The sequence below is a fragment of the Aphidius gifuensis genome, linkage group LG4 (assembly GCF_014905175.1).
Source record: "Aphidius gifuensis isolate YNYX2018 linkage group LG4, ASM1490517v1, whole genome shotgun sequence".
Lineage (NCBI taxonomy): Eukaryota > Metazoa > Arthropoda > Insecta > Hymenoptera > Braconidae > Aphidius > Aphidius gifuensis.
This window is the reverse complement of record NC_057791.1, coordinates 22,130,092-22,139,818: the sequence shown is the minus strand read 5'-3', so window position 1 is coordinate 22,139,818 and position 9,727 is coordinate 22,130,092.

The following is a 9,727-nucleotide window of genomic DNA, read 5'->3' as shown; positions in this document are numbered from 1 at the left end:
TTTATGACTGAAAAAAAAAAATGTAAAATATATTTTTTAAATTTGCATTTGATGTATTAATTTTAAAATAAATAACAACAATAATTATTAGAGATAAAAATAAATAATATTAACGACAATTAAGCAATTATCTTTTCTGAGCATCTTTGGTTGTATATGTACACACAATCTCCATAGTTCCATTGTTGAACAAAACAATTGTTGTTCTCTTGAAGAACAAGAAGAAGAAGAAGAAGAAGAAGAAGAGTTCAAGTAAAATGGCCATGTATATATATATTGAAAGCATTAAACAAGGACAAGTTAAATTATCATTATTTTATTTATTATCTTAGTCGCACCTTATCATTCAACCCCTTCCTTCCATTTTATTATTATTATTAAACTTCATTGGACACAAATTATTGTATATAGAAATTGGAAGAACGCGCGCATACTGTTTCTAATTGCGGCCATGTTATTATAACAAAAATTAAGGGATGAATTTTAGGGAGGGAAAATAAAAGTGAGACAAAATGATGCGCATAGTTTTAATAGACAAGTTGTATGTATTTGTGAGATAGGGCGCATGTATATACTTGAAAATTTAAGAAGGGATGAATATAATAAAATTATGGTGGGGAATAAAAATATATATGACATATTCTGATGGAAGGGATGAAGGGATGCAGGTTAAAAATTTATATTTTTTTTTTATTTTTTATAGTAGGGGTAAATGAAGAAGGCACAATTTCAATAAAATAAAATTATAAAATTCAACATGGCGCTGCTAAATAATTATTTAAAATAAAAAAAAAAAATATTATATAAAATTATAATAATATTATAAAATTCATATAATTATTATAAATAATTAATATTTTTATTTCTTGTATTTTAAAATTAAATTTATAATATCAATTTTAAAATAGAAAATTTTTTTTAAATTTTACGTTATTTATTTTTTTTTAATTGTTTTAAAAAAGTCAATGCTATTTTAATATGACATTTTTATTATTATTAAATATTTAAATGACTGTTTAATAAAACAAATATCATATTATCGTATAAATATGAGGGGCGTTGACAATATTATACCGTCGGTAAGTTTTCATTGTTCGTTGACGATTCAAGAGGATTCATTAACTGGTGTTATTTAATATTTCACAATATATACTAAACATTAAACAAATATACGCATATACACAAAGAGAAACATAATGTTAAACGTGTATTTTCATTGTTTAATTAAACTACTAAATAAAAAATTTATATATGCACACAGAAAATCATCATCTAACTTTTTACTTTATAAATACAAAGAGTACGAACAAAACGAGTTTATTAAAACTATTGCCATAGTATTATTCATATATGACAGTAACTCATATACACTGTGGTAAAACGATAAAGTAAGTAAAACGTTTTCTGTATTCTATTATCATATCGTAAACGGGAAGTGAGAATCTTTTGTTTTCCCATCACGACATTCACGCTCATTTTATTTATATATATCTATATACAACTGCAGTTAATATGTATATATTTAAAGTAAAAAAATACATAGAACATAGCTTAGTTTAACAACAATATTTATATATTTATTTATATTTATATTGTATTATTTTACAGCAAGTATAAATGTATTTTCAATTTTACTTTTGTATCGTCAATATGACATAACACATGCATTCAATAATATTTTATGTATACATGTTTACAACAAATGCAGAATATGATAACAATGTTAATTACAATCGTGCTATATTAATTTCCGTCAAATATTAACTTGATGATAAAACAATGTAAAAAATATATATGCAAATACAATTGTCATTTATTTTAATTTTTTTAAACAAATAAATAAATTGAGATGTTTAAAATAAATTAAAACAAATATACCATAAAGTTTTGCATTTTTTTAATTTAAGTTTATTTTTTTTTATATTGGTTTTAATATAGATTTATCACTTGTCAAATATAGATAATTGAAAAATTTAATTATCGGCAAATATTGATTATATTGAGATACATATTTTATGTATAATTAATTCATCAATATATTTGTTTATATTTTTTGAATAATAAAAATACATTAAGCTAATAATAAATTAATTAAAATTACATAATTTGTTAGTAAATAAAAATAAATAAAAATAGCTAATCATCTAATCAGTCAATTAGCCAAAATGATATGAAATTTAATTTACAAAATAATAAATTAATGTTAAAAAAATTTTAAATATATATATTGCAATTTTATTATGGGACAAATCTAATTTCTATGATCATGAAAATATCTTCAACGAGCCACACACGATAATCATAAAATTCCGGAAATTACTAGCCACCCAAAATCTTGAAACGAGCTTTATATATATGACTCTTATCATCCCCTAAAAAAAAAAATAAATAAATAAATATATAAATCCTAAAAACCAGTTAATTTTTACCCTACAATTTTTTATTTCCCTTCGAAAAAAAAAAAATATAATATAATATATTTTTTCTCTTTCAAAGTACCATTTGTAAATGTCTGATGTGTTATAATATTGAATAGAACACTTTATATACATATTACATATATATATAACTATATCGATCACTGATTATTCGCAAACATATTCCTCATTGTATGACGTTAAAGTTGAGGGAATTGATAGAGACAGAATGAGGTAAACTGTCTATGTGTACAGTTGCCGGGGTGATTGTTGAGGGTATAAGTGGAATGAATATATATATACAGAAAAGCAAGAGGGTGCGATGTTACAAGAGGTGGAGAAGGTGGTGGAGAAGGAGGTGGAGAAAAAAGAGGAAGAGAAGGGCGCTTGAATCCTGAGCACGTCTGCGGATGATAGGAGTAGCGGGCGGTAACAATAGCCAGGAAATTACATAACTGTTGGAAATATCAACCAATACCAGTATGAGTAGCTCCCGGTGCTTTTGCACTAAAGTCAAACCTGTGTATACATACTGCTATTTTCATTTATATATATATATTTTCTCTCACAACTATATCCTCTTTTTTTTTTTATTTTTTATTATATATTTTCATCTATTCATCTCTATTTTCTTCTCTTCATCTTTCAACCACTTTATGTATACATGATATTGTATTCTTCATCATCCCTCTTTTCCGTGTGTTACCTCATAATAATATAATATCCTTTTTGCTTGCAGCTTTTATATATATATTATATTCACTCATTTTCTTCCTATTTTCTTCTCTTTCTATTCATGTATACATACAATATTATATATATTAAAATACAATAACTGAGCAATTGTCTTTTTTCTCTCTATCATATTTTTGGTTGTCTCTTTTACTACTCTCTATGAATATTCCCTCTTAAAATTATTATTATTATTATTATTCGATGAGTTGGTGGCGCGTATTATACGCAATGTTTGTCTCATAATTTTGACTCACTTTAGCTAGTTGCTAACTTGCTTGAAAGTGAAGCAAATACAAATGGCCAAATGAGATAGCATATACCAATAATATATATATTTACTTCTTCTATACAGTTGTATATATATGCTATCAACAACTTGGAGAATTAAACGAGAAATTGAGTTGTGACATATATAGAAATAACATATATTATATATGTGTTTATATTTATTGAGCGTTTGTATACTGCTGCAGGTAAATTGCTTGATGGTATTTAAAATAAAAACAATTTTTTTTTCACATAGAATTCAAGTGATACATATAGAAACATGTCATAATTATTGAGCTACATAATTTAATGATTTATTGTTATTTTTTTTTTTTTTGCAGTTTAATTTATTTATTGATAAAAAATTGAGCATTTTTTATCATTGTAAATTTAAATGGATGTAAAATATTGTTATTAGATTTTAATTCAATTAGATATGATTATTTAATTTTCTCAAGTATGGGTAATAGTTTTACTGTATAAAAATTAATTATCAAGTTGTTTGGAAATACAAGACAATGTCCCTCAATATATATACGTGAGAAATAGATAAAAAAATAAAAATAAATAATAATATGAAGACAAAGAACGTATAGATATTATATTATTGAATGAACATTTCAGGACAATAGCCCTTGCTGACAAATAAAACGGAAAAAAAAAAAAGCTCCGTACGTTATGGACAATTGAATAAATTGAATATAAAAATAAACACATTTTATTCGCAGTTGATATTAATGAAATACAATATTTTTCCCTTCTCAAAAACACACAAAAATCAAGTATTATATAATCAAAATGAAAATGATATTTATTTATTTTTTTATTTCTAATGGGAGAAAGAGAAAAAATCCAACTGTGATGATCCCCTTTTTAGAGAGCTAACATTATTGTCTTGGTATAAGTCAATAAATAAATTTATGTATGTGTGTATGTGAGTGTAGAGGGTGCGAACGAAATAAAGTGATGACATAAATGGCCGTTTAATGCTTCTTGCTCCAAATTGAATCTCAGAGCTGACGACTACAAGCCAATCTCAGTAAAACAAACAAAGAAAGAAAAAAAAAAGGGATGAAATATTATTACCCTCATTGTGGTTCGAGCTAAAGATAACTCAAAGAAAATTTTCCTTTTTTTTTTTTTTTATCTCAAACATAACTATCGTAAGAAAATAAAAAAAAAAATTACCGACAAAAATGTAAAATTAAAAAATTAATTTACAACAACTAATTGATAAATTAATATGAAATATAATTTATAATTTTAAATTAATTGTTTAAATTGATAAAAAAAAAAATTTAATTAATTAATTTATTCAAATTAATATTAAATGGTGTATTAATTTTAAAATATTAAATTTTTCATTTTTATTATTTAAAAAATTCAAAAAAAATTTACAATCTATTCATATTAAATTTGTAATGAAAGGCATATTCTGTTGTAAGTTTGTCTTTTGAAAATGGGGATAGAAAAGTTAGATAAGGTCACATGTATACATTAACACTTTGAATTTAACTGAAAGAAGGGGATGAAAATATAAAGCAAACGAGGACCATCATACATGTAGTAAACGGAAATTAAATATGCCTTGGTCGATAAGTCGTCATGTCGCTCGTTTTCGTTTATCATCTATATACATATTTATACACATCAAAAGATGAGCTATTGTTACATACTGTCTCTTCATCATTTTCACATGAAAAAAAATATTTAAAGTATCCACAAACTCTATACAAAATAGATATTTAATTTTGAAAATTATTCTTTTACAATAACCCTTTCAAAAAAAAAAAAAAAGAACAAAATCCAAAAAATTTTCACACATTCTTCAAGCAAGTATATTATGTCAATCTTCAAAAGAATTATATTTTATAAAAATGTAAACAAATTGTTGACAGCAATTTTTAAATAGACAATTTTATTTTTTTTTTTTTTATGCTCTTTTTTTATTTTAGCAAAGTCATGATATAATCATTATTTGTAAAACTTCATTAACGTCAACACATAACAATACAACTATTGTAACTCAAGTGACTTTCAATTCATTCACAATATTGACCAACTAAATTTTAACACCTTTAATATCTCAAGCTCGAGTTACTCCACTGAATTTCTATTATATTTTTTATTTCTTTTTATTGAATATTTTTTTTTTTTCAAAGTCATTTTTACTTTACCCATGGGATATAAAAATTCAACAACTATATATGAATGTAACTTCTGAAGAAGCTGATTATTATAATAGACTAAAAAAAAAATATGTATTCATTGAAGTGTGTGTTAATTTTATTTTATTATTTTTTATTCTGTTATATTATTGTACTGATTTATTGAAATTTTGGTAAATTTATATAGTTGAAATTCTACTGTATCTAAGATGAATTTATAAATTTATTTTTTGATTATTCAAGAGTTTAGATAAACGCACACTTCAATGAATATATAGTTATATTTTTTTAATACAGAAGCTAAATGCCGAGTCACCACAGGGGTATTCGTTTATAAATTTGACATAATATATCCATACCCTACAAGATTATTTAACGATTTATCATTTTGTATTTATTGAATAGAAGTGTCTATTAGATGTCTATATATATTGGAATCGATGTCTCATGTCTTTTTATTATATATAGAAAAAAATAAATAACATTTTTTTTTTTTTTTTATCTTTGATATGTGTGTCTTTGTGGGGGTGGGTGAAACCAGTAGATATAATAAAAATCAGCAAGGGTAAAAATCAAACCACCAAGCGATGACAAACGAGACCGAAAAATCTTGAAACTCTATTTTCTTCATCTCACATTTCCTTTTTATCAAAAAAAAAAAAATTAAATTAATGATCTGTTTGTAAGAAAAGTAAAAAGAAGAATTTTTTTTTACGATAAGATAGACAGGTAATTGATTATGTTCAATTAAAATAAAATATAATAATTTATTTTTTTGTTGGTTTTATCAAAAAAAATTATATTAATTGTTTTATTTTTGAGGTCGTTTATTTAACAGTTTGTATTTCCGTTGATTGTCATGATGAAATTGTGAAAAATTTAATTATAATTGCAATACAATTAATTTATTCGATGGGTCAATGATCAGGTGAAGTGGAACACGATATGAATTGTTAATTTTTTTAATATAATAAAATGTTTAAATGATATATAAAAATAAAATAGTATAATAAAAGTACAATTATCAACAAATAGATTTGTAAATTTGAATTATTTTTTTGTTTGTTTTGTCATATTTACTAGATTAATTTGATTATTTTCATTTGTTTTAAAATTATTTTTGTATTGAAAAGATTTATCCAGGTGTAAAGTGAGTAAATATATATCATTTCTGCACCACGTCTCATTCCTTCTTCCTCAGATCAACCAAGTATATATTTGTGAGTTCCAGGAGTTGAACAGAGTTCTCGTATCGAATACAAGTTTCTTGGAACACAATCGCATATAATACATATGGAGTAGGCAAGTGGAAAGGTAGAAACGCGTCAAGAAACACACCACGCTAGAATCAGAATAAAAAAAATATACTATATATTGTGCTTCAATTTATATATTATTTTTGTATAAGAAATTAATTTATTTTTATTTTATTCTTTTATACTATGTATCACCTTTTTGTATATAGAAGATAAAAAAGTATTGATGACAAAGACTGGAAATAAATATCAAGATGATAAAATATTATTGCAAAAATGGCTGGCTTCAACACTATAATAGACGACACAAAAATTGATCTATATATGGTTAAAAAAATACCATTATTGAAATATTAATTTTAATGATTTTATGAGTAATTTCTAATTGATGAAAAAATTCAAAATTGATTCCTGATACTTTAAAAATACAATTGTTTAAAAAAAATAAATTCTAGGACTCTGGAAATATTTACAAACTCGCCCTTTAATAATTTTGAAAGAAAAATAAATTATATTTATAATGTAAATGTGTGTTCAAGTACCAAACTATTGACAATATTAAAAAACCCATAATTTAAAAAAAAAACATTTCAGCTGAATTAAGGAAAAATCCATCATCAATAATTTCCCAATAAAAACAATAATAAAGTTATTTTAACAATTATAATTTATTAAGAAAAATAATAATTTTTAATATTTATTTGCTTGATTATTTATTGATAAATATTATCAGTGGGTAACGCTCGATTAATAGTCAAAAATCGCTTAGTCACAGATTATGTGCTTGGATATGTATACACAGATAAATACAGCTTTAGACACCCCAAAAAAAAAAAAAAAAAAGGAAAAATAAATTTGAGAAGAAAAAAAAAACCTTTCAGAATTTTTTCCTCGTTGGCCACGCGTCTCAATGCAACTTATCTCGTCGACTTATCATGCTTGATACGATAATAGCTGAGGAAAGTATATAGCACTGCAATAATGCTCTCTCTTTCTCTCTTCGTCTATTTATTTTATTATTATTTTTTTTTTTACTACATTAATCCCCCTTGACTTGACTCAAAGACCTCTAACTCAACCATTTATTGACACTTTCCATATTTAATAATGGCACAAATATTACCCTGATTTATTTATTTTTTCAGATATTTTTTTTATTTTCTAATACACACATTTTTTCACTTTATATATATATATATTATTTTTTTTTTTTTATAAATAAATTTGTCTTTGTTTTAACCAGTGTTAAAAATATTTTTAGTAAAATAAAATTTTCACAAAGTTAATATAGTTTTTAGCCATCATCATCATCAGCATGTGGTAAAATACTCTTCAGCAATTCTTGGGTCTCTACAAATACAAATTTAACTGCAGTTAAAAATTTAACGATCTTAAAATATATATATATATTTTATTTATTTTTTAAATTTATTATTATTTTCTATTTTTGTATTTTTATTATTTTGTATTTGTCGGAACAAAGATAATATGTAAAAGAAAAATTTATCAATATAAAAAATAATAAATTAAGCGTTATAAAAAGTGCGTGTGTTGCTAAGAAAAAAAAACAGCATATTTATAATTGAATATTATATTTAAAAATAAAAAATGTGATGAAATAATAGATGATGTGTGTAGATGCGAGGACAAGAATAAATATTTTGTAAATAAAAAATATATACACATCGTTTAACTTGATAGTTGACATGGTGTGCCGTTAATAGGACCACCCAGTGATATTTGTGTTACCTAATGCTTCCACGATTAAACGCAAACAGGATATTAAAGCTCTAGTCAAGGCTTAACTATTCGCGATAATATATTTTGACAATAGACTTGTACTGATGAATCACATCAAGAGTAAGGTAGGTGCGTCATAAACCTCATCAACACCTATCAAATCAAAAACCCTATACACATTATCCTCCCGTCTCTCCCGTCTCTCCCTCTCTCTCTTCCTCCCTCTTAAATATTTTAAAAAATTAAAACAGAAAATATAATTTAAAATATATAAAAAAAAACAAGTTGCACAATTATTTTCATTATTTAAAAATAATATTAAATATACACTCGAAAATTAAATACATACACATTAAAAATATGAATGAATTTGATATATTTAAAACATCAAGTTTAAATAATATCCATGAATAATTGTGTTGATTATTAATGGACCTGGACTAATGGCAATATGAGTTTTTTTCAAATTTAAATTCTAAATGATTTTTCGTTCATTGAAAAATTTAAGTTGATTTAAAATTTGTGTTTTTTTTTTTTTTTTGTTTTTAGACTTTTTTTTTTCTTTTTTTTTTGGATTTATTATTATTATAATATATACTGAATGAGAAATTATATTTAACCCTTCACTTTAAATACATTAAGTAAAATTATATATGTATTTACAATGCGGCAAATAACCACTGAAATTTGATATGTCAGATCAAATGGTACATTGCTCCTCGTCATCACGTATAAAAATGCATTTTTAAATGTATACTGGTGTTGTGAACCATTAGGTTGATCGTAAATAAATTTAAAAATAATATATAAGCTTGTTCTTTTTGTTTTTTTTTGTTTTTTTTTTTTTCAAATTTAATATATATTTAAAAATTTATAGCTAGAATGAGCAATATTTCGGATGACGGATTTTCACACTCTTTGTGTCATCTAGAAAAAATAAAAACAAAAAAGCTCTATTTAAAAATAAATAATGTATGAATAAAAAATTATATTTAATTAATTTAAATTATTCAAGATATATATTGAATTAAAATTTCAACGAATTAAATACATATTGATGATTGATTTCCTGGTATCATCAAGTGCACAACTCATCCAACATGTAAGACACACACTCAGGTATCACAAGTTGTATTTTTCATTT